The 27727-nt window shown below is 37.9% G+C and overlaps 1 pseudogene; it reads left to right on the top strand.

Moving 5' to 3' along the window:
* The window catches only part of LOC127123608 (rhodanese-like domain-containing protein 17), a 125412-nt pseudogene that overhangs the window by 2278 nt on the left and 95407 nt on the right, over window positions 1–27727 (top strand).

Genomic DNA, 27727 nt, shown 5'->3' with positions numbered 1-27727 from the left:
TGAAAAATTTGCATCTTAGAGTTGTGTTGGTGGTGTGTTATAATTATTTATTCAAGAGTGTAGTTCTCTTTGCGATCATTTTGTACTAGATTTGAAGGTTGTAAGGTAAAATTGGTAAAAAGCTTGACTTAAGGTTATTGATCTAAACATGTGAAAAACCTTTATGTGCGCTGGTTAATGTTGTTTGGGTTGATCATGTGCAAAAGCTCAAGTTTATGTGTGAAAGGCTATTGGGTTGATCCTGTGCAAAAGCTCATGTTTTTGTACAAGGTTTTTCAGTTGAACATGTACAAAAGCTTAGTTTTGTTTCAATGGAAATATCAAGAGAAAAATCTTGAGACTGGAGTAGGTCACATGGTTTATTCCGAACTAGGAAAGTCTCTAATGTGATATTTCTATCCCTTTCTCTTTTAGTTTTGTCATTTACTTTATTTCATTACTTATTACTCTATATCTTCTCACTTTTACTATTCCCATTGCTTTATATTTATTTATTTCTCTCTTCTAACATAAATTATACTCAAATCAAAACATTTTTATAAACCGATTTTTGAAATTTGAATATCACAACTCACCCCATCCATCTCTTATGTTTGGAGTCGTTGATTCAACACTCCTGGTGTGTCTTCTTATTCCTCTTATAAATGTCGTCTTTGGCTGAAGTCTTCTTTATGTAAATTGTGAACTAAATGTATCATAGAAATTTATCCTATAGTTTATGGAATTGACTTCCAAAGTTTTGAACCGGGTCATGGAAGCTCCTTCGAAGGTCAGTACAAAAAGTTTGCATTTCACCCGAACTTCTGGTCTTGAGGATTGGAAAGGTGGAATAGGAAGAAGAAAATTTTGTGGCGGAGGGGGCAAAGATAATACTGGAAACAAGGAATTCGAAAAGACTTTTGAGTAATCAGCTAAGAAGTTGTGCTTTGATATGATGTTGTGATCAAAGCTTATGGGTCTTAGTGTTGCAAAGGTTTTTCAGTTGTGTGAGTGAGAATTGGTATTACATTATCTTGGAAGACCTGAATCGTTGATCGGACATCCAAAACGAGAATGGCATATGGTGAGTCGGCCATCAAAGAAGGCATCATAAAATAATTATGTTTGAAGGAGGTTAATAATGATCAAAGAAATTATCAGTGATTGGAAAGGATAACAAAAATGGTTACAATGATGGCTGCGTTAATGCAATGGTTATAGTGGTCAGGTGGCATGTTTCGTTATAGTGCCCATGAAGAGTAAGATTGTGTCAACGGAGGTACAAGTATATGGATGAAAGATCCCCCGTTTAAGGAGGGACATAGTGGATGGACTCACACTTGAGGTGGAGATTATTGAGAAATAAGTGAGTTGTGTTGAGAAACAAATCTGAGTTATAAGTCCCACATTGTTTAAAAAGGTTGAGGTCGAGCACTTTATAAGTAAAAGGACTTATACACCTATCACCTTAAAATTTTGAATGGATATGTGGTGTCTCTCTCACTTGTTTATATAAGTCTTTTACCTTTAATTGAATGTTTGACACAATACGATTGCTTCCCGCTCATGATAACCCATTAGGTTACCCAACTATGATCCGTCACTTGACATTTCAGATATAATCTGCTTATACCCTATTTTCCTTTAACATGTTAATGTCTTAAGAGATTCATCCACTCATTTGGAGACTACAATACCAATCTAGAAAATCCCCAGTGTTTCATAAAACAACAAAAAATTATGACCTTTAATTGAATGTTTGACGCAATACGATTGCTTCACCCTCATGATAACTTATCAGGCTACCCAACTATGATCCTTCACTTGACATTTCAGATATAATTTGCTTATACCCTATTTTCCTTTGACATGTTATACTTCCAACCAAAAAATTATCATAAGATTTAAGTCTTGCCTAACTTTTATATGTACAACTACAACCTAATGTTTTATTAATTGTCGTTATACTTCCAACCAAACTTGTAGAAGGAAATTTGTAATCAACAAACAATGTCCTTTTCAAACATCAGAGGCATACCTTATTACCATTAGGAGTATATAGTAATTTTTGTCATACCATTCATCTATTCATTCTGTATTTTATATTCTAATATTAAGTCACTTTCGAATCTTAAACCAGGAAACGTATACCCTAGATTTCAAACAAAACCAACATGCTGCTTACAAATAAATAACATTCGTGCTTGTATTTTTCATAGCTTCAATTTTTTGTTTCGCATTTTCATAACCAAAATCACATAAATGACTTGTTGTTTGACATTTCTTCTTCTTCTTCTTCATTTTCTGTTTTGTTACGTAGCTCAGGAACAAAGGTTGTGACCTTTGATGTACAAGCTGCCAAGAATCTCATCCAGACAGATCACAATTATCTTGATGTTAGGTAATGATAACGCAAAAACGTATCGTATATTTGGCTTCATATGCATTTATTTTTACTTGATTAACACTTATTATTATGCAGTATTTTATGTTTATTGCAGGTATTTATCGAATAAAAGATGTATAAGCAAGCAAAGTGGAAATAGCAAAAAAGAAAGAAAAAGAGAAAAAAATGGAGAAAAATAGAGAGCATGGGGCCCACCACACCAAATGGGCATGTGGCGCCCACCACCTGGATGTGTGGCGCCCGCCACATGATCTAAAGGGAGTGGAGGCATCCGCCACAAAGCAAGGAAGTGGTGGTGCCCACCCCTCAAAAGGTGGCGCTCGCCAAGAAGATCAAACTAGGGTTGCGGCAACCACCACAACCCGGTCTCCCCTATTTTCTCTCCAACTTTTTAGCCACTACCTCCCCAATTTTAGCCATGACTTCCACTCACCTTCTCAACCAATGAATGCTACAATCTAGGGAAGTGGAAAGTATATAAAGGAGGGTCGGTTCTTTTTTCAAGGGTGCATTTTTTCAGTCAGATTCTTTTGGTTATTTTTCTTAGGCAGTTTCTTACTTTGTAAAAGCAATAGATTCTCCACATCAGGGACTATTGCAATTTATTGTTTACGCATTTGAACTTGATTGTAACGGTGTACTCGATTTCCAAAGCTTGCCGATATTGCTTAATATAAAGAATCAAGATTCGTTTCAAGTGCTCGATTTGTATTCCAGGTTTTGTTTAATATTCTATAATCAATGCACATTCTACTTCCAGTCACCACTCTTTGTGCTATAGATTCACCTTTTTCATTATTAACAACTATGACGCCTCTCTTCTTCGGCACGACATGTATTGGGCTGACCCATTGACTATCAGATATTGGGTAGATAATACCTGCTTCTAACAGCTTTTGCACTTCTTTCTTTACTACATCACTCAGAATGGGATTTATCCTTCTTTGATGTTCTCTATAGGTCTTACTATTTTCCTCTAGCATTATGCGATGCATGCATATGGAAGGGCTTATTCCTTTTAGATTTGAAATATTGTAGCCTAAAGCAGTTGGATATTTTCTTAAAATGTATAGAAGCTTTTCAGTTTCTATCTGCCCTAAGTCTGCATAGACTATTACAGGTCGCTCGATTTCAGTGTCTAAGAATTCGTATCTTAGATTTTTGGGTAGCGTCTTAAGTTCTAGGGCTGGTTTCTTTGGGCAAGGCATATGATCGAGCGTTAGTGATATGCATTCTCTTAGGCTGTCATCTTGGTATTCCTCACTCCAATTTTCATCTTCAAAAGTAGGAGGCCTTGGAATTTGCAGTATTTCAGAGTATGACGTTTATTCATTCTCCATTTATCTTATACATTCGTCGATGACATCTAGTAGACAACATGTATCGTCTATAGTTGGTGCCTTTAAGAATTGCGTCAAAATGAATTCGACTTTTTCCTCACCAACTTCAAAGGTTAGCTTGCCTTTCTTAACATCTATAATAGCTCCGGAAGTAGCTAGGAATGGTCTTCCTAATATGATAGGGATGTCGGAATCCTCTTTTATAGCCATGATTATAAAATCAGTAGGAATATAGAATTGTCCTATGCGTACCATAACGTTTTCTAACATACCTACAGGAAATTCAACAGAGCGATCTGCAAGTTGTACGAACATCCTAGTAGGTCTTAGTTCTCCCATTTTGAGCCTTTCACATATGGACAAGGGCATTAAGCTAATATTGGCTCCTAAGTCGCATAGTGCTTTGTCTATGACAAACTTTTCGATTACACAGGGTATGGAGAAACTACCTGGGTCTTTCCGCTTAAGAGGTATATTGTTTTGTATTATGGCGCGACACTCAGCAGTAAGTGTAACAGTTTCATTATCCTCTATCATCTTCTTGTTAGATAAGATTTCCTTGAGAAACTTAGCATATGAGGGCATTTGAGTGATGGCTTCTGTAAAGGGTATTGTGATATTCAATTGTTTTAGAAGCTCTACGAATTTTTTAAATTTCCCTGCACTTTTAGATTTAACAAGTCTTTGAGGATAAGGGATAGGGGATTTATACGGCGGTGGAGGCACATAAGGTTCTTCTTTCTCTACAGCCTATTCTTTTATCTTCCTCTTGTTCGTCTTCCATCTCAGTTCCCTTACCAGGGTCTTGGAGCATGGATGGGTTTTGAATTCTAGGGTCGGTCGGTCCGTCTAGTTCTGTCCACTTTGTAGTATAATAGCATTTGCATGACCTTCCCGGTTTGGTTGCGGCTGTCCAGGAAATATGCCTGCAGGAGCAGCAATGGGTGCTTTTTGTTGAGCCACTTGCGAGATTTGTGTTTCCAACATCTTGTTATGGGTGGCTAACGCGTCTACCTTGCTTGCTAACTGCTTGATTTGCTCACTAGTGTGTATGTTTTGATTTAGGAAATCCTTATTTGTTTGGGCTTGGGTAGCTATGAAGTTTTCCATCATTATTTCTAGGTTTGACTTCCTAGGAGCATTTTGAGTATTTGTGGCAGCTTTATGATATCCTGGTGGTACAGCAGGTGCTTGGTTAGGTACATACAATGCATTATTATTTTTGTACGAAAAGTTATGATGGTTCTTCCAACATGGGTTATAGGTGTTCGAGAAAGGGTTTCCTTGAGCATAGTTCATCTGGTTTGTGAAGGTTCCTATCAAGAGTTGACATTCAGGGGGACATGTCCTGGAACTCCGTATAACTCGCAGTTTGGTGCTACGGCAGCCGCGGTGGCTGTGGGTGTTATGGTCAAGACTACTTAATTCGTACATACCGCCTTTCGTTGGAGGTTTCTCTATGGAGGTTCTTTCGCTTCCCCACTGATAATGATTATGGGCCATACTTTCGATAAGTTGATAGGCCTTATTATAGGGTTTATCCATTAGTGCGCCACCTGCGGCGGCGTCTAATGTCAATCTTGTGTTGTACAAGAGACCGTTGTAAAAGGTATGGATGATCAACCATTCTTCTAGACCGTGATGTGGACAAATCCTCATCATGTCTTTGTATCTCTCCCAATTCAAAAAGTGATTCATTATCTTTTTATTTAAATCCGTTTATTTGGGCTTTAGCATAGTTGTCTTACTAGGTGAGAAATATCGTGCTAAGAAAACTTTCTTCAACTCATTCCACGTAGTGACAAAGTTGGATGGTAGAGACTGGAACCAAGCTCTTGCTCTATCTCTTAATGAGAATGGGAAAAGACGTAGTCTTATAGATTCGGGGCTGACACCATTTTCTTTCATTGTGTCTGCGTATTGTAAAAATACTGACAAATGTAGGTTTGGGCCCTTCGTGGGACTACCTGAAAATTGGTTTTGCTGTACGATTGACAACAACGAAGGATTTTTCTCGAAATTATTAGCCTCGATGGCAGGGGCAGTGATGTTGTTATGTGGTTTATCATGTGAAGGGATTGCATAGTACTTAAGAGGACGGTTTTGCGGTCCTTCGGCCATCTCTGGTCGTATAACTGGTTCAGGAATAGGAATATTAGGATCGGGAAGATTTAGCTTGATACGATGTTCTCGTATCTAGCGTTCTAATCTAAAGATAATGCTCAGGTTCGTCGAATGGTAGCTTTAATTTCTCGCCTTGAGAGCGAGTACTTAGCATACACTCGATAGATTAGAAAGGGAAATAGAATTGTTTGCCTTAATCTATACTGAGCAACATTGGAGTTACGATATCAACTAAATTAGTCCCCGGCAACGGCGCCAAAAACTTGATCGTGACTTAGTAAGTCTATGGGAATCATGACTGCAAGTGCACAGTCGTATCACGTAGTTTTAAAGATTATCGAACCCACAAGAACTAATAGTAGAACATATCGTTATCTAATGTTACTATGTAAATCTAAGGCTGATGATCATTCTAAGATTGGAGGGATGAAGAGAAATAACTATAACGTAAATAGAAGATTAATAAAGATATTTGATAGAGGGATATCGGTATGTAACGAATCAAACTTCGGGGATTCGATAAAGTGTTGGTGTAATCTTAAAGATCAAAATATTCTTCTGTAGAAATTATTTATAAAAAGAACTTAGTCTCACACTCTCGTTTTATTGACTCTGACCATACTCTTAAACCAGAATGCTTGGCTCTCGCGGTCTCATTATGAACTTAAAAGTAATTTTTGAATATGAATAAAGTCTAATTAATCCTAAAGCGCTATCGCAGTGTTTAGGATTAATGCCTAGTTTCAGCTATCTGGTTAAAATCTCAAACTCTCGTTCTTATTGACCGTAACCTTTGTTTGTTTTGTACTCTCGTATGAAAAATAGTTTTGAATAAAACAGAAACTAAAACCGGAAAAATAAGTTTTATAAAAGCCGACACCAATTATTCACGAATCCCGTTGTTTTGACGGTCTTTATATACTGATACCTAGGGGTTTAGCCGAACATGGATCCGATAACAGAAATGGTATTCAGAAAATCAAACATACAATAAGGCATAAATAAGTAAAATGAGAATTAAAATAAAACCTGGAATACAAATCGAGAACTTGAAACGAATCCTGATTCTTTAAATTAAACAATGTCGACAAGCTTTGGCAATTCAGTACACCGTTACAATCGAATTCAAATGCGTAAATAATAAATTGCAGTAGTCCCTGATGTGGAGAATCTATTGCTTTTACAAAGTAAGAAACTGCCTAAGAAAACTAACCAAAAAAATCTGCCTGAAAAAATGCACCCTTGAAAAGAGAGACGACCCTCCTTTATATACTTTCCACTTCCTTAGATTGTAGCATTCGTTGGTTGAAAAGGTGAGTGGACGTCATGGCTAAAATTGGGAAGGTCATGGCTAAAAAGGTGTGGAGAAAATAGGGGAGACCGGTTTGTGGCGGTTGCCAAAACCCTAGTTCGATCTTCGTGGCGAGCGCCACCTTTTGAGGGGTGGGTGCCACCATTTCCTTGCTTTGTGGTGGACCCCACCACTCCCTTTAGGTCATGTGGAGGGTGCCACATATCCAAGTGGTGGGCGCCACATGCCCATTTGGTGTGGTGGGCCCCATGCTCTATATTTTTCTCCATTTTCTTTCCTTTTTGCTATTTTTCACTTTGCTTGCTTATACATCTTTTATTCGATAAATACCTGCAATAAACATAAAATACTGCGTAATAATAAGTGTTAATCAAGTAAAAAGCAATGCATATGAATCCAAATATATGATACGTTTTCGCGTTATCAAACTCCCCCATACTTAAACCTTTGCTTGTCCTCAAGCAAATGCTGCGTATATGAATAAAAAGTTTAGTAATATTTTTGCAGCATAAAGTATCAAGACCCGTAAAAGACACAGTTGCATTCGAATACTCATTCTAGTCTATAAAATCTACTTTGGTAAAAAATTGCATTAACAGGTACTCACTTCCACACCAAGGGTATCGTTGGAACACATAGTCACAATAGTGCAACCATAAGTCTCCCCATATACAAACTAATCTGAATCATGTTGTCATGCCTAAGCTTAGCTTACCGATCCTTCTCATTATCCTTTTTTCATTCTGGCGCAATCACATTAAGCCTGTTATCCTTTCACATTCATAGTAAGATAATCTGTTAGTGACTATGATCTCATCATTATTTCTTTCTTTCTTTTGCACTTTGGCTCAAATAACAGTAAAGATGGTTATACCGTTGGGCTAAATCACCGGGTGAGGGTCACCTAACTTAGAAGGGACAATATTTTTCATACATTTCGTAATATTTTCTTCTTTTAAGCTTGAGATCATACACTTATTTGCATCGACTTCTTGCATAGTGTGTGCTTAGGATGGTGTTGACTGCTAGATAAAATACTTAAGGAATATTAAAGGTTAGAATTTAAGGCTATGGCATGACAAGTACTCAAATTGATCTTATACTTGGGAGATTTAAGGTGTTACAACGATACCGATCTTGTAATGTTTTTCCAAATCTCTACAATTCAAACTCATTTTTATTTTTAGGTTAGAATTTTCAAAAGATATAATGTATCTCTAAGTCTAGATTTTTGCAAAAAAGTTTTGTATGGCTTAAGCAAACGGGTGAATTCGAAAACCATGCATAAAGACTCTACAACACATTGATATTTGACTCGACTGACACATAACAAAAATAAAATAACAATAATTTAAATCTACCTAGAAATGATAAATAAAAGCGGTAAAGCTTGCATTGTCCCTAATGCAATGATATAAGATAGGAAAGAAAGGTAGAACCTGGGTAGTCTGCTATTGGCGCCTTCTGCCACATGTACGTGCACGTCCGCTATTTCTTGGCTAGTGAGGTGGCGTATAGTCTTGTAGATCTTCCACACTCACTATCAATGTTTCCATTTCATCGATCAAGCCAAACATGTTCTATTTGGTTCTGAAAGCATAGTCATGTTGATCATGCTGCATCTGGAGAAGTATTTGCAGCATTTTTGTTTATTGAGCTTCCATGTTTTGGATTTGCAGGTCGCACTGAGCGTCTAGTTCGCTACGCTGCAGCAGTTCAACATATATTTCATCAAGAGTGGTAGGTGCCACATTTCTTCTTCTGGGTCTTTGGTTGGAGGATATGGCTGTAACATTTTCAGATGGCATATGTGTGGTGTGTGGGTCAGTAGCGGGAGTAGCTTGCTCCGGAATATAATCCTCGTTGGTGTGCATGGGGACCTGGTTAGGCACCAGATCATTAATATAAAAATAATTTTATAGGTTACACACATCTGTGCGAGTTGGATTTGGGAGGATGAAATCTTGTAACACATTATTTGCAATTATTAGATTAAACTTACCGTCTCTCCTTCGTTTTACCAATTTCATGCTCCTCGCCATGTCAATGTCAATGGCATGATGCGGGAGTGGGTTTAGTTGGGAGAATTTTTTTCGAGTCCTAGGAATCTGGCTATGGAGGTTATTAAACCTCCAAAAATAATCGGCCCTCTCTTCGCATTGACAATGACATGCATGTGAGAGAACATAAAATGGACGATATTCACTTTTTGTGGCAGAAAAGTGGCAAACAAATAAAAGAGTTCTTTTTCTTTCACCTTGTTAGAGTTTGCTCGGCCAAAAATGGTGGACGCCAATATTTGGCGGAAATATCGAATAGCCGGGTTTTGAATTAAAGTGACTCTGTTTTCCTCAAAACTATGGGTTACTGTACTCGTTATTGCCCTCCAAAATGGTTAAAAGGCGCGTTGTCAACCCTCAGTATCTGGGACCTCACTTACTATGTTGTCCCCATGGGGAAACTGTAGCAAGTTCGCTAGTTGGGAAAATGTAAGAGCATATTCAATGTTGAACAAACGAAATTGGACAGTCCCACTGGAATAATTTGTGTTGGGTGTGGGACTAAAAATTAACGAACTTAGAAATTCTAGTGTTAATTGAGCATAGACAGAGTCCTTAAGAGATAGGAAATAATTTAAATTTAAAGTGTCTAGCATATAGTTAACACTATCTAAAATTCCTAAGGCAAATAAGTAGGGTTCATCGGCATACCTTATTGATTCTATTTTTCTTGCGCTTAAAGCCGTGTACATCTCTTTCTGCAATTCACCTGGTTCTTCGTTTCTGAACACTATTTCGTATTCCCTCATCTGTGCCATGACTGAATTTCACACTTCTTGTGTAATATAGTGAGAATATAGCTAGATAGAGCAGAATCATGCTTATGAGAGGTGTGGTTTTGTGAGATTATGTTGGTGGTTTATATATAGATGTTTGTGGTTGGGAATCGATAAATGAAATAAATTTTATTTATGGTCTTAAATGCCGTGGTCAAAGGATGTGAGAGTGGTTAAAGAGTTTTTAATAGAGTGTCCAACATGCAAGGGACAAGGCGATTAAAGTAATCATGTGACATTAGTATAACATCATGTATGTGAAGGTCAGTGTAGTGGCTGGCGCCACTTTTTATGTGTGTGGCGGGCGCCACTAGGGACTTGTGGCGGGCGCCACAATCTTCACATGGGCGCCACATCCCGTGTGTGATAGGCGCCACATGCAGTGTTGTGTGTTCCCATATGTGAACCTTTTTATGGTTTTGACCATAATTTTTCCATTTGAATTTTGATTCACCGACATTAAATAGTGGTTGTATAATTAGGTAGGAGAAAACTAACATAATATATAGGTAGGGATAAGAAACAAGATATGGTAAAATGACATTAAAACACAAAATTGAACAATAAAAGAATGAGGTAGATAGGAAAATATGATATAATTTGTCTACTGGAATAAAAAGAAATGAAGTAAATAAAAAAAATCCCAATGTGTAAAAACAACAATAAAATTCAAAACATAAAATATAAGAAATGACAGTAAATCGGTAATATTCAAATCAATTAGCCATTACGACGACTGCTGGTAGGAGGAGCGAATGAGTAAAAGTGATGGTAAATGTGATCTAGGTTCTCAGTCACTACATCCATAATGCTGTGGAATTCCACGTGCAAAGTGCTCAGCTCACCTCTCAGGTTGGCGATGTCTATTTGGACAACTTCAATGGCAACAACATGATCGGTAGGAGGTGCAACAGGTATAGTTGGGACGTGCGATTCAGTGTTAGAGAGAAAAGTATCATAGTGGTCGTAGATTTGGGGTGTCTTTGGAGGATAAGGTGGTGCATCTGGTGGTCCATCCAAATCATAGAGCCAATTGTTCCTATCATGTACACTCGTCCTATGGTTTGGTAGGGTAAACAGATGTACTACTTGGCGGTTAATTAGAAAATCAAACACATTCGGACCTAGGTTCCTAATGATACCAGTATTGAAACAGAATCCGATATTCATTGGTCGTATCCCACCTAAAGGGTTGAGCCTGATAAGTGGTTGTCTCAGTCCGATGGCATTTACTATCATGGTCACTAAGCCTCCCACTAAGATTGGTCCATGGTTATCCTGTGCTATATGGTCCAAATTATCTATCATAAATGTAGCGGCGTTAACAGGTCGGGCCTGTGATGCACAATACATTATAAAGAGTTCGTCTTTGGACATGGACGTTATGTTCTATTCCTTTCCAAATAAGGTGTGAGCTAGGATCTTATGAAAGTAACAAATGGCAGGGTTATGGATGTTCTCGGAATGCATAAGATCTGGCTCGGGATGGTTGTTTCCTGTGATGCTACCCCAAAAGTAATCTAATTCATGGTCTACAAACTTGTCTTCCTGGGTAATGGTAAAGGTGTCAGGACCATTAGGACATCATAAGAGTTTAACTATTTCTCTATGGGTGTAGCGGTACTCATTATCGAACAACCTAAAGGTGATGAGGTATTTGTTAAATCCCATACCATGGTTTGGTAGGTAAACTAGGGAGCTTAGGAATTCTAAAGTCAACCTACTGTAGGAACTAAATTTTCTTTTGATAGCAAAGGTGTCCCAACCTAGTTGGTTAATTAGGAACATAACACTGTCTCTTATACCTAATTTGGTCATAGTACGTCCATCTGGGTATAAGGTTAGTGCCATTTCTCTCTGAGCTAGAGCCTCAAAACGTCTCCTTTGACTTATGCCTTTGAAGACTATATACATGTAATCTACTTGTTACATTGTGATGGTCAGTAGCTAGATAAATTTAAATAGATAACAACATTAAGTTAGTAATGGTTAATAATAAAGAAAGATACCGATTGACTTTATGAAAAATAAGAAAGAAAGAAAATTGAAAAATAAGCAAAAATAATAATCAGAAATTTAGATAATTGAATTAAGAGTTAAAAATAGAGTGTGGGTTGTCTCCTACCAAGCACTTTGTTTATTGTCGTAAGCTCGACAAAAATAAGATAGATGTTATTCTGGTGAATGAGCCGGCGACTCTGCAAGCTTTAGATTTGCGATGAAATCACTGTTATCAATTTTATGGTAATATTTCAGATGCTGCCCGTTTACCGTAAATGGTTCGCTCGCTTTTCCCTTTATCTCTATCACTCCATTTGGAAAGACGTTTGTAATTTCGAAGGGACCTGACCACCTAGAATGAAGTTTTCCGAAAAAGAGTCTAAGGCGGGAGTTAAACAGAAGTACTTTGTCGCCTTCCTTAAACTCTTTCCTTGATATGCGATTGTCGTGCCATTTCTTAGTTCTTTCCTTGTAGATATGGGCATTCTCATACGCATCTAGTCTAAGTTCTTCTAGTTCATGGATATCTAATATTATGTTTTCGCCTGCGGCAGTAGAATTGAGATTAAGGGTCTTAATGGCCCAATATGCTTTATGTTCTAATTCTACAGACAAATGACATGATTTTCCATATACTAGTTTAAAAGGTGTGGTTCCTATTGGGGTTTTATAAGTTGTCCTATATGCCCACATGGCTTCATGTAGTTTTGAGGACCAATATTTCCTAGAGGTGGCAACCGTCTTTTCTAAGATTTGTTTGATTTCTTGGTTCGAGACCTCTACTTGCCCACTCGTTTGTGGGTGATAGGGTGTTGTTACGCGGTGCCGGACTTCATATTTCAGTAATAGCTTTTCAAAAATATTTGAAATGAAATGGGAGCCACCATCACTGATGAAAAGTCTCGGCACGCCGAATCTAGGGAAGATTATGCGCTTAAAGAGTCTAATTACCACTCTTGTGTCATTCGTTGGAGAGGCTATGACCTCGATCTATTTTGATACATAATCGATCGCAACAAGGATATACTTGTTGCCAAAATAAGATGGGAATAGTCCCATAAAATCGATTCCCCAAACATCGAAGACTTCTACTTCCAAAATTCCTTTAAGTGACAATTCGTCGGGTCTAGATATATTGCTAGTGCGTTGACACCGGTCGCAATTGATGATCGCGATGTGGACATCTTTCCACAGAGTGGGCCAAAAAAGGTCGGCTTGCAAGATCTTAGCGCAAGTCTTCGAGGTGTTTGCATGTCCTCCATAGGGAGAAGAATGATGGTGGGAGATTATGTTTTCTACCTCATATTCAGGGAAACATCGATGGAAAATACCGTTGGCGCCTCTCTTGAAAAGCAGAGGCTTATCCCAGTAGTAATGTTTAAGATCGTGGAAGAATTTTTTCTTTTCTTGGTAAGTCAAGTCTGGTGGAAGCACCCCAGCTGCTAGGTAGTTGACAAAGTCAACGTATCATGGCAGTGTGGTTTTAGTGTAAATTGCTTCCACTACCTCGTTTGTTTTGGTATCCTTATGGGTTAATGCACATTTAGCTGTATTGCTTTCCAGTTACGCTATGAGCCTTTCATAAGGGAAATCGTCGTTTATAGGCACTCGTTCAGGTTCAATACCTTCCATCCTTGACAAGTGGTATGCCACGATGTTTTCAGTGCCCCTATTATCCTTGATTTCTAGGTCAAACTCTTGTAGTAGTAAGATCCACCTTATGAGTCTTGGTTTGGCGTCCTTTTTATTTAACAGGTACGTAATTGCAACATGGTCGGTATAGATAATTATTTTTTCTCCCACTAGGTAGGAACGGAATTTATCTAGAGTGAACACTATGATTTAAAAGTTCCTTTTCTATGGTGGAGTAGTTCATCTGTGCAAGGTCTAGGGTTCTACTAGCGTAGTATATTGCATGAAGTTTCTTATCCCTTCTTTGTCCTAAGACTGCGCCTATAGCATAGTCGCTAGCGTCACACATGATTTCAAAAGGTAATCTCCAATCGGGCGGTTGCATGATAGGTGCGGTGATAAGAGATGTTTTCAGTTGTTCAAACGCCGCTAGCCATTTGTCATCAAAGATGAATTCAACATCTTTCATCAATAATCCAGTAAGTGGTTTTGTGATTTTGGAGAAATCTTTATTGAATCGCCGGTAGAAATCGGCGTGTCCTAAGAAGCTTTGTATTTCTCTTACGGTTTTTGGAGGTTGAAGGTTTTCTATAACTTCTATTTTAGCCTTGTCGACTTCAATCCCCTTATCGGATACTATGTGTCCGAGTACGATCCCTTGTCGGACCATGAAATGGCATTTTTCCCAGTTTAGCACGAGGTTCACTTTTACGCATCTTTTAAGCACCATTTCAAGATTCGATAAACATCCTTCAAAGCTCTGTCCGCATACAGAGAAATCTTCCATGAAGACTTCCATGATGTCATCTATAAAATCGGTGAAAATTGACATCATGCATCTTTGGAATGTTGCGGGAGCGTTACACAGACTGAACGACATTCTTCGATAGGTGAATGTACCACAGGGACATGTGAAGGTCGTTTTTTCTTTGTCGTCAAGATGAATAGGAATTTGGAAAAATCCCAAATAACCGTCTAAGTAACAGAAGTGAGAATGCTTAGCCAATCATTCAAGCATTTGATCGATAAACGGTAAAGGAAAATGATCCTTTCGAGTGGCTTTGTTTAATTTTCTATAATCAATGCACATTCTACTTCCAGTCACCACTCTTTGTGTTATAGATTCACCTTTTTCTTTATTAACAACTATGACGCCTCTCTTCTTCGGCACGACATGTACTGGGCTGACCCATTGACTATCGGATATTGGGTAGATAATACCTGCTTCTAACAGCTTTTGCACTTCTTTCTTGACTACATCACTCAGAATGGGATTTATCCTTCTTTGATGTTCTCTATAGGTCTTACTATTTTCCTCTAGCATTATGCGATGCATGCATATGGAAGGGCTTATTCCTTTTAGATTTGAAATATTGTAGCCTAAAGCAGTTGGATATTTTCTTAAAATGTGTAGAAGCATTTCAGTTTCTATCTGCCCTAAGTCTGCATTGACTATTACAGGTCGCTCGATTTCAGTGTCTAAGAATTCGTATCTTAGATTTTTGGGTAGCGTCTTAAGTTCTAGGGCTGGTTTCTTTGGGCAAGGCATATGATTGAGTGTTAGTGATAGGCATTCTCTTAGGCTGTCATCTTGGTATTCCTCACTCCAATTTTCATCTTCAAAAGTAGGAGGCCTTGGAATTTGCAGTATTTCGGAGTATGACATTTATTCATTCTCCATTTCTCTTATACATTCGTCGATGACATCTAGTAGACAACATGTATCGTCTTTTGGTGCCTTTAAGAATTGCGTCAAAATGAATTCGACTTTTTCCTCACCAACTTCAAAGGTTAGCTTTCCTTTCTTAACATCTATAATGGCTTCGGAAATAGCTAGGAATGGTCTTCCTAATATGATAGGGATGTCAGAATCCTCTCTTATAGTCATGATTACAAAATCAGTAGGAATATAGAATTGTCCTATGCGTACCAGAACGTTTTCTAACATACCTACGGGAAATTCAACAGAGCGATCTGCAAGTTGTACGGACATCCTAGTAGGTCTTAGTTCTCCCATTTTGAGCCTTTCGCATATGGACAAGGGAATTAAGCTAATACTGTAAGTGTAACAGTTTCATTATCCTCTATCATCTTCTTGTTATATAAGATTTCCTTGAGAAACTTAGCATATGAGGGCATTTGAGTGATGGCTTCTGTAAAGGGTATTATGATATTCAATTGTTTTAGAAGCTCTACGAATTTTTTTAATTGCCCTACACTTTTAGATTTAACGAGTCTTTGAGGATAAGGGATAGTGGGTTTATACGGTAGTGGAGGCACATAAAGTTCTTCTTTCTCTACGACCTATTTTTTTATCTTTCTCTTGTTCGTCTTCCTTCTCAGTTCCCTTACCAGGGTCTTGGTGCATGGATGGGTTTTGAATTCTAGGGTCGGTCGGTCCGTCTAGTTTTGTCCACTTTGTAGTATAATAGCATTTGCATGACCTTCCGGGTTTGGTTGCGGCTTTCCAGGAAATGTGCCTGCAGGAGCAGCAGTGGGTGCGTTTTGTTGAGCCACTTGTGAGATTTGCGTTTCCAACATCTTGTTATGGGTGGCTAACGCGTCTACCTTGTTTGCTAACTGCTTGATTTGCTCACTAGTGTGTATGTTTTGATTTAGGAAATCCTTATTTGTTTGGGCTTGGGTAGCTATGAAGTTTTCCATCATTATTTCTAGGTTTGACTTCCTAGGAGCATTTTGAGTATTTGTGGCAGCTTTATGATATCCTGGTGGTACAGCAGGTGCTTGGTTAGGTGCATACAATGCATTATTATTTTTGTACGAAACGTTATGATGGTTCTTCCAACATGGGTTATAGGTGTTTGAGTAAGGGTTTCCTTGAGCATAGTTCACCTGGTTTTTCGAGGTTCCTCAAGAGTTGACATTCAGGGGCAGCATGTCCTGGAACTCCGCATAACTCGCAGTTTGGTGCTACGGCAGCCTTGATGGCTGTGGGTGTTATGGTCAAGATTACTTAATTCGTACATACCGCCTTTCGTTGGAGGTTTCTTTACGGAGGTTCTTTCGCTTCCCCACTGGTAATGATTATGGGCCATACTTTCGATAAGTTGATAGGCCTTATTGTAGGGTTTATCCATTAGTGCGCCACCTGCGGCGACTTCTATTGTCAATCTTATGTTGTACAAGAGACCGTTGTAAAAGGTATGGATGATCAACCATTCTTCTAGACCGGCTGTAGCACCTCAAATTTGCACCTATCATTGTACATACCATATCATGTTAGGTCATAGCATATCATGATACATTGCATAGCATTGCATTGTCCCCAGTTGCCTCAAGAGCAAGCAAGTCAAGAATTAGGTCAAACTGATCAGGAGATCAGTCAACCAATCAAGCAAAGGTGTTTCTCAAGGAGCAAAAGCCCTAGGGTTTGCCCAACAAGTTCACATGACTTGGAGGTCTATTTGAAGTGTTCAAGTCAAGGGTTGAAGGCTCAAAAGCCATCAGTGCATGCACAGTCAGGCAAAAACCCTAGACAGTCAACAGTCAGTCAAAGCAGTGGATGGTGGCCATTCTTGTGGAATTTGGGCACCATGGTCAATAATCAAGAGTCCACACAACTTGGGACATCATTTGAAGTCAAGGTCTCAAGGAATTAGGGTTTGGAATTCATCAGTCAGTGCATAGACAGTCCAAAACCCTAGAAAGTCAAAGTTGGTCAACTGTGGTGGATTTTGTGGTTTTGATGGATGGAATTGGTTTGAGAGAGCTTATTCATGTCCTAATAGGCCTCATGTGTCATGGAAATCACCATCATTGAAGAATTTGAAGCCAATCAGAAAATTTCCCAAAATGGAAAGTGGACCTGTAATTTCAACTGCCAAAAATGGAAACTTCTTGATCCTCAACTTGCATCATGATACAAGCTTCAAATGAATTTTTGCCCAACATGAAAGTTGAAGATCTTGTTCTCCCATTTTCAAAAAGTCCAAGAACTCTCAAATCCCATGTATGGTTGTCAAGATATGATCAATTCAATTTCAAAAATTTGTGAACTTCAAAGGGCCATATCTCTCAAACCATAAGGCCAAATTTGGTGGGGTTTTTTCCTACAAACCACATTTTTCCTCCTCTTTCCAAAAATATAAACATCATGTACCAAAACCTTGCCAATCAAAATGGCATTTTTTGACTTATTCCATTTAAAAATCAAGTTTGACCAATAGTTGACTTTTTGATTTAAACATTTTTGACACAATTGGCCAATTGGGATGTGTTTAATATGTTATTTGCGAGATGTTCCAAGCCCAAGTTCGAGCAGCATCCCATCATACCACCTCCATATGCACCTTTGGTTCACAATTGGCAAATAATGCATTTTTGTTTCATTGAAGTAAGACACACTTAGCACTTCATTGGCAGACTTAAAACAGCAAAATTAAGGGTCATTTGCAGCCTGTTTACAAGCCCATTTCGTGCAGATCATTACACCTCCACTTCCATATTCTTCAACTTAGCAATTTTGCAATTTGGTTAAAATGAACTAATCTTGTTTAAGCACTCCATTACCAATTGTTAAACAGTCATATATAAATGATTTTCTGTCCATTCTCCAACCCTAGCTGCAGCCCAAACACACCAGAATTCTCTCTTTTCTCATTCTTGCATTTTCACACTTTGAGAAATTCTGTCAAAAACTTCAAGAGAACCACAAGTACCTTTGTTTCCTTCATCACCTGGACTTCATTTAGAGCTCATTACAAGCATCAAAACTCAGCTGGAAGTGGATTTGATTCAACTGTTTTCCTCAAGTATCCTTCCATGGCAGCATGCGTGTATCTTCATATCAAGCATCCATGAGCTAGGATCCTTCACCATTCAACTTAGGGAAGCATAATCTTCATCTGTCTCAAGCTGTTACAAGCAAAAGACTGCTGAATCTTCACTGCTCATCACTTTGGTCAGTTTTTCGATCTTTCATTTTTCAAAACCATGCTATGCTTTGTGTAATTCTTGATGTGCTGAGTCTAAAGCAAGTTGAATCTCTTGAAATGATTAACCATGCTAGGAGAAATCTGAGTTTAAAGCTTGTTGAACATTTTTGCTTTGCATGATTTCTGGTTGGTTAACTCGATTTAATGCTAATGCTTGATGGATTTATGCTGCCTGATGTTTGCTGATGCCATTGATATGTTTAATTTTTGATTCTGGGCATAAAAATTTTCGAGTTGATTTGAAGATGATGAAGTTCATGACTGTTGTGATAAACCTTAGCTCTGCCCAGAATTTGCATGAACTGTCTTGTTTTGTTGTGCGATGTTGCATAAAGTTCACTATACCAATGCCATGTCTTTTTTTTGTGTGATGCTGTTGAATTTCGTGTTTGGTGATAATGAACCATGAAGGTGAATATTGAGTTGCTGTTAGAAACCCTAGAAGCCATCTTTTTTCCAGAATTTCAACTTGATTGGCCGAGTTACTGTTTCATTGGGAGGCCACCAATCAGAACATTTCGTTCTGCCTCCCTAAGCGCTGTCGTTTAGATAAGTGATGGCCAGAATTACGACCGTGCCACTGGTCAACGCGGTTGACTTTGCTCATTCATGTGATTTTGTCCATGTTCTTCCAATTTGTTCACCATCTTAAATAATTCACAATTCACTCATTTCACATCCAAAAATCTTGAAATTTTTTGCATCATGATCATGAAATTGTCTAGTTTTTTATCATTATTTTTAATATTTTTTTGGATCATTGGTTTTTAAATGGCCTTAGGGTTTGAGTTATGTGACCAAAAATGATACATGTTGCCAATCCTTTTGTGAAATGATCATGTTGCATCCTTTTGATCTGAAATTTTTTGTGGACATTCTACACACATTCATGTTTATTTTGGTATAAAGTTTGTGGATTTCTCATTTGTGGATTGTGTGATATGATTTTTTGAAGTAGGGTGTGACAACTTGTGTCACACCAATGATGTGCATTTTCATGAATTTTAATGACATACTTCCTGACCTCCAAATGATCCAATTTTTTGCATAAGCCTTCTCTCATATGTCTAGTTTATGTGTGTTTTTTCTGGGATTTATTTGAGCTGTTTTCCATTTGTTTGAGATTTTTCTTCCCTGCCTAGTCAAATGTTGACTTTGTGTGACATACCTTGCCATATCATTTGGGAAATTCTCATATCTTATTGTATGATCATGAAGTTTCATATGTGCATACTAGACATCTCAAGCTTTGCATTGGTGTTGATCTCATTCATTTCTCATCTGTTTTCATTTAATTGTGATCTTTTGAAGTTGACCCATGATTGTTGACCTTCTTTGTGCTTACTTGAAATTGTGTTGACTTCTTGATTTTAATTGACCATCTTCCCATGATTCAAATGAGCTGAAAATTTGTATGAATGTCATGTTATGGATTGTGATTGACCCTGAATTATTTGATAATTTTTGGAATTGATTATGTTTGGTTTTGAGCTAAGTCTTTCTGTTGACTTCATTGAGCATATTCAAATTTGCTTTGACTTCATGATTTTCATTGACTGCCTTCCTCTCATCCAAATGCCATGAAATTTGACATGCTTACCATGCTAGGTGTTAGGATTGAACTTGAATTATTTGGTGATTTTTTGAAATTTTTTGAGTTGACTTTTGATGCAAGTCATTCTGTTGACTTCTTTGAGCTTTCATTTGCCTTACTTTGACTTCCTTGGTTTATGAAATGATGATAGTGCATGATATGATTGTGAGACCAATTGTGATTGCTTCCTAAATGTTTGAACTTGACTTTGGTTGACTTTCATTTGCTGTTTTGACTTTTTCATTTGTTTTTGACCCTAGGCTTGTCCTAGGGGTCTCCTGGCTTATGTTTGAGTTCATTGTTTCAGGTTAAGCATCAATGCTTCAAAGATCATACAAATGTGATTGAATTTGCTTACATATGAGCTAACATTTGTTTTGTAGGTGGCTTGACTCATGTGTTTGAGTCTTGCTTTGCACAGTTGATCATCTGTTTTGTCTGTGGATTCCATTCCTTTTACTAGTTGAACTGTTTACTGATTGGTTTGACTTTTTCAGGTACCCTTAGTTGCTTAAGTTCTCTGAACTTGCTTTGCTTTGCTTTTTAGCAATTTGCTTGAGGTATAATCTCTTTTACTTCATGTAGTCTGGAGACCCGGTTTGTTATTTTGGCCGGGCAAACTGTCTGAAGTCCTCCTTAAGAGGCAATGTTTGTGTATGTTTAAATCTTGTCCTTGTACAGAGTCAAAGACCTCCTAAGTGAAGAGGCAATTGGCAGAACCAAGGGATAAGCAACCTATCCCCTGCTATTCAGTGTGTCTTCTGTTTTGCTCACACCACTGTGTTGATGCATTACAGATAAAAACCCAAGATCTTGTGCAATTGCACAGTTGAGTCAGTATTAAATGTGTAGAAGGGTTCCCACTTTCTGAACCCACACATTCTTGTCAAATGCTCTCCCAGGCCAGGGATAGAAGCAATGAGGCACACCCCTCATCTCCTTTCATCTGCTTCACCTTAGCCTCTCAATGGCAAGGTTAAGAGCACACTTACCCTATTCCAGTTGGCCCTAGTGCCTAACCCTTGTGTGAGCCTCTTGTATGCATATAGAGTGTGCTTCCTGTGATTGCCTGTTTGCTTTGCCTCTTTAGGTGTAGTTTGGACTTGCCCTTGTGCAAGGTAGGTTGTGCTTGACTTGCTTCCTGTGCAAGTCAAGTCTGTGTGGCTTACTCCCTGTGTGAGCCATGCTTAGAGTTGTTTAGCCGAACTACGGCAACTCTGATTCTCATGTCCAGATGAGATACGTAGGCACGAGATGCGATGTCTTGCCGAGTTTGACTAACGACTAACAGCTAATCCTTGCTTGCTTTCGCCCTCGTTGCGATCCTTTCTCTCGCCCTCGTTGCGATCGAGACTTTCCCTTTCTCTTGCCCTAGTTGCAATCGAGACCTTTGTCCCTACCTGCCGAACTACGGCAACTCTGATTCTCATGTCCAGATGAGATACGTAGGCACGAGATGCGATGTCTTGCCGAGTTTGACTAACAACTAACACTAATTCTTTTCTCTCGCCCTCGTTGCGATTGAGACCTCCCCTTTCTCTTGCCCTAGTTGCAATCGAGACCCTCCTTGCTTCCTGTGCAAGTTAGGTTAGGTGTGGCTTGCTTCCTGTGCAAGTCATGTCTAGGATAGGTTGGCCCTTATGCCATTTAGCTAGAAACCTTAACTTAGGGTTGACTTTGCATGACAACATCTAGGCTCGAGTCGTAGTCTCCCTAGAGTTGTGTCTCCCTCTGTTATCTGGTTAGGCTAGATCCTTGTCCCTGCGTAGGGGAACTACATCGCCCTGATCTTCACACCAGATGAAGTATGTAGGCAGGAGATTGAGCTGATCTCTCCGGGCGCCCCTTTTTCTTTTTCAACCCTTTGTGTCTTAACCACCCTTGTGTGTGTTCTGGTTGGAGTCCGACATAAGTCCAGCGATTGGCAGTTGGTTTCCTGTGTGTGTTTTCTGGTTCGGATGCTGATGTAAGTCCAGTGATTGGCATTCAGGCTCCACGTTTGCCTTTGCCTGTGTTTGTTTGTGTGCGTGTCAGCCGAGCTACGAATGCTCTGATTCTTCTCTCGTCCGAGAAGATACGTATGCATAGGATGCGATATCCTAGCGAGCATGTGTCGTCTCCCCAGTCCGAACTACTTCGACTCTGATGTCTATGCCTGATAGACTAAGTAGGCCCAGGATACGATATCCTGCCGAGTCAGTTTCAGTCAGTCTCTTTTGTCTCTTTCAGCCAGTGTGTGTGTGTTTGAGCAGTGTTTAGCAACCATTTTCCTTCCTATTGTGCGTGGATCCCGTAGAGTACTATGGATGCGTAGGGGTGCTAATACCTTCCCTTCGCATAACCGAATCCCGTACCCATTCTCTTTGGTCGCGAGACCATGTTCTTTCCCAGGTTTACTCTGAGCGTTTCCTTTCCCTCTTTTGGGATAAATAACGCACGGTGGCGGCTCTGTTGTTTCTTTCTTTTCCCGCCGGTTTTTCGCGTAATGCGACACCGTGATGTGGACAAATCCTCATCATGTCTTTGTATCTCTCCCAATTCAAAAAGTGATTCATTATCTTTTTATTTAAATCCGTTTATTTGGGCTCTTAGCATAACTGTCTTACTAGGTGAGAAATATCGTGCTAAGAAAACTTTCTTCAACTCATTCCACGTAGTGTCAGAGTTGGATGGTAGAGACTGGAACCAAACTCTTGCTCTATCTCTTAATGAGAATGGGAAAAGACGTAGTCTTATAGATTCGGGGCTGACACCATTTTCTTTCATTGTGTCTGCGTATTGTAAAAATACTGACAAATGTAGGTTTGGGCCCTCCGTGGGACTACCTGAAAATTGGTTTTGTTGTACGACTGACAACAACGAAGGATTTTGCTCGAAATTATTGGCCTCGATGGCAGGGGCAGCGATGCTGTTATGTGGTTCGTCATGTGAAGGGATTGCATAGTACTTAAGAGGACGGTTTTGCGGTCCTTCGGCCATCTCTGGTCGAATAACTGGTTCAGGAATAGGAATATTAGGATCGGGAAGATTTAGCTTGATACGATGTTCTCTTATCTGGCATTCTAATCTAAGATAACGCTCAGGTTCGTCGAATGGTAGCTTTAATTTCTCGCCTTGAGAGCGAGTACTTGGCATACACTCGATAGATTAGAAAGGGAAATAGAATTGTTTGCCTTAATCTATACTGAGCAACACTGGAGTTACGATATCGACTAAATTAGTCTCCAGAAACGGCGCCAAAAACTTGATCCCGACTTAGTAAGTCTATGGGAATCATGACTGCAAGTGCACAGTCGTATCACGTAGTTTTAAAGATTATCGAATCCACAAGGACTAATAATAGAACATATCGTTATCTAATGTTACTATGTAAATCTAAGGCTGATGATCATTCTAAGATTGGAGGGATGAAGAGAAATAACTATAACGTAAATAGAAGATTAATAAAGATATTTGATAGAGGGATATGGATATATAACGAATCAAACTTCGGGGATTCGATAAAGTGTTGGTGTAATCTTAAAGATCAAAATATTCTTCAGTAGATATTATTTATAAAAAGGACTTAGTCTCACACTCTCATTTTATTTACTCTGACCATACTCTTAAACCAGAATGCTTGGCTCTCGCGGTCTCATTATGAACTTAAAAGTAATTTTTGAATATGAATAAAGTCTAATTAATCCTAAAGCGCTCTCGCAGTGTTTTGGATTAATGCCTAGTTTCAGCTATCTGGTTAAAATCTCAAACTCTCGTTCTTATTGACCGTAACCTTTGTTTGTTTTGTACTCTCGTACGAAAAACAGTTTTGAATAAAACAAGAAACTAAAACCGGTTATTCAACGGTCTTGACATACCGATACCTAAGGGTTTAGCCGGACATGGATCCGGTTACAGACATGGTATTCAGAAAATCAAACATACAATAAGGCATAAATAAGTAAAATGACAATTAAAATAAAAACTGGAATGCAAATCGAGAACTTGAAACGAATCTTGATTCTTCAAATTAAGCAATATCTGCAAGCTTTGGAAATTGAGTACACCGTTACAATCAAATTCAAATGCGTAAATAATAAATTGCAATAGTCCCCGATGTGGAGAATCTATTGCTTTTACAAAGTAAGAAACTGCCTAAGAAAAATAACCAAAAGAATCTGACTGAAAAAATGCACCCTTGAAAAGAGATTCGACCCTCCTTTATATACTTTCCACTTTCCTAGATTGTATCATTCGTTGGTTGAAAAGGTGAGTGGAAGTCATGGCTAAAATTGGGGAGGTCGTGGCTAAAAAGGTGGAGAGAAAATAGGGGAGACCGGGTTGTGGCGGTTGCCACAACCCTAGTTTGATCTTCGTGGCGAGCACCACCTTTTAAGGGGTGGGCGCCACCACTTCCTTGCTTTTTGGTAGGCGCCACCACTCCCTTTAGGTCATGTGACGGGCACCACACATCCAAGTGGTGGGCGCCACCTGCCCATTTGGTATGGTGGGCCCCATGCTCTATATTTTTCTCCATTTTCTTCTCTTTTTCTTTCCTTTTTACTATTTTCCACTTTGCTTGCTTATACATCTTTTATTCGATAAATACCTGTCATAAACATAAAATACTGCGTAATAATTAGTGTTAATCAAGTAAAAAGCAATGCATATGAAGTCAAATATATGATACGTTTTCGAGTTATCAGGTAACCTAGCTATATATATATATATATATATATATATATATATATATATATATATATATATATATATATATATATATATATATATATATATATATACCATTAAAAAAATGTAACTCTAACTTTAATCTAAATTATTTGGTAATTTATAGAACGGTGAAAGAGTTTATGAAAGGGTATGTGAATGCAGTAAATATTATTAATGTTCTATATATGTTGGATACACCACAGGGTAACAAACTTTTCACTCTCTCATAGTTAATGCAAAATTAATATAGGATGATATAATTTTTTTCTCAAATAGTTTAGTGGTTTATGTCTCTGCATAACTACCAACTAAGCTGACTTAATTGGATAGAGTAATGTGTTTTTAAGTTAAGCATTAAGTAAAAAAAATTAAGATGTATATTGTGTTTTTGGAGACTAGTTAAGTTTAAGAACCCTAATTTTCTAAAGGATGTTTCATTTGTACTCAACAAATAAGATCATATCATTGTGGTAAGTTGCAACTATTTTTTTTGGTCATTTAAATTTTCCAATTATTTCCCTTACAATTAAAAAAAATACAATTTTAGGATTGCCAAATTGGGTGATTGTAGCGGTAAATTCATGATCATTAAGCTATTGACAAGCTAGAGATCAAATAACAAGAGTCGCCATCACGCTTTTATTGTTTCCAAGGGAAAAGGGAAAAAGTATGAAAAAAACCCGAAAAGTAAGAAGTTTTCAAATCAAAACTAATAAAATGTCAGAGATTACAGGTAAGGGGGTTGGTTACACAGAGGGAAAGTGTTAGCACCAAAAGTATCCTAGGTACTCCTAGGGAGCCCTTTTTGTATGCATATGTACTTGGTATAAAGTGATGTTTACAAACAAATAGAATGGGGAGATGAGAAAAGAATTCATTAATTATATTTTTGTGTTTGACAAGACCTTCGGTCTTGTGCCTACGTATCAACATAAAAATGAGGGATCAAAACTTCGTAGTTCGTGATACAAATTTCAAAGTGGATGCATTACTTTAAACAAAATTTATGTTTGAAAGGCACAAAGGCCTAAAAATGGTTTGAATGAGTTAGTTCTTTTTGACTTTTTGAAAGTTTAGGTCAAGTATAGTTAAATTTATTTACAAGCTTGATTTAAGAAAAGAAGTTTGAAAATGCAATCGCATAAGGCCAAAGTTTCTATCCTTTTTTGCAAAGTGGTCAAAGTTTAGAACAAAAGTAGTTCACACAAAGAAGATTTTGAAAAATGGAGGGAGAGATTTTGAAATTAAAGAAATGGGGAGAAGATGAAGAGACTATCCTATGTACAAAATTAAAAGTTTAGAGTTGAAAAGATCTGACCAAATGGGTAGCAATCCAATAAACAAAAATGCCAATAAAAACCCAGAATTCCCTTGGACTTTTAGAATCAAGCAACACACAAATGCACAATTATATTATCTTGAAGAGCAAGGCATCAAATAAAGATGGCCACATACAAGCTTATCCATTCCATGATCTTCTTCAAAGTAGCCCATGTAACAGATGAATTCCACAAGTCACATGTTCAAAATAACAGCTTCACAATGATTATGTTGCAGATGAACTAAAAAGGATCTTGAATGATGTATCAGGTGAAGTTTTAGATTGCAAGCACTTGGTTTCTCAACAAGTTGGCATTGGCCAAGTCCTTTAGCATAGGAAGGTTGCCTAGATTCTAAGTCCATTTGTCCAAGATCAAGCCAACAATCCACACAAAAGTCTTTTAGGGTTTTTGTTGTTATTATGTACATTAATGGTCAAAGACCCCACAAACAAGCAAAGTATATACAAACAAAATATATCACACAATATGGTCCAAATGGACAGAGTGAAAATTGCATTAACATAAACAATTAAAATGATATGAACAATGGTAAGTGAATAGAAACAAAAATTAAATGGCATTAAAGTAAAGGACTTGAAATTAAAAGTTAGTAGTTAATTGGTTAGAAGTTAGTATTGTTTTGCTTTTGCTTTTTAATTGAAGTCATTCTTTGGAGAACACTCAACCCACTTATCATAAGCATGGATATCTGAACCAAGACATCTTCCAAAGGAAGGAAAAAAGGTCAAGTTACCACACAATACCATGAAAGAGGGGAGACTTACAATCTCACTAACTAGAATGATTATCCCTTTTATGTCACAAATTTAGCGCTATGTTAAGAAATCGTAATTGGACTTATGAAGAAGTCACAACTATTTGAGGCCAGACAATAAAATTTTGGTGTTAATGCATGTTAGAGACATAGTATAATGGACTATGCCCATGAAACATACCATACACAAAAAGAATATGCAAAAGGTGTGGCCTAATCTCATCCATACTCATGTCAATTTTTCAATCAACTAGCCTTAGGATTATGAGATATCATAGGCCAAATGGAATGAATGAATGAAGAAAGAGAATAAGATGAAGTGGAAGGGGAATGGATCAAATCACAAATTGCTCAAAGGAGGACTTTTACCAAATTAATATCATCCATTCATTTTGGGAGATGGAATATACATTCCATCAATCCCCTAAATCCAATGGTATTAATTTGACAAAGTCAAATCAACCTTGACCAAGGCCTAACAACAAGAGTCAAACATAAACAAGTCATCACAATTGGTAAACAAAATTTATTTGGCATTTATTCAAATTAAAATACTAAAATAGTGTATTTAAATTAAATATGGTTTGTCCAATTCCTAAAATCTCATCAAAACATCAAAGAGATGGCCATGAGATTTATCATAGGTCAAACAAGGTCAAAGGACCTTGGAGAAAAAATTTCATAAGTTTGGACATTTAAAAATATTTTTAAACAATTAAAAATAAATACAAAATCAATTA

This window comes from Lathyrus oleraceus, chromosome 2, assembly GCF_024323335.1.
Source record: "Lathyrus oleraceus cultivar Zhongwan6 chromosome 2, CAAS_Psat_ZW6_1.0, whole genome shotgun sequence".
NCBI classification, from domain to species: domain Eukaryota; kingdom Viridiplantae; phylum Streptophyta; class Magnoliopsida; order Fabales; family Fabaceae; genus Lathyrus; species Lathyrus oleraceus.
Note: the sequence above shows the minus strand (reverse complement) of the source record. Positions and strands in the feature narration are given on the sequence as shown.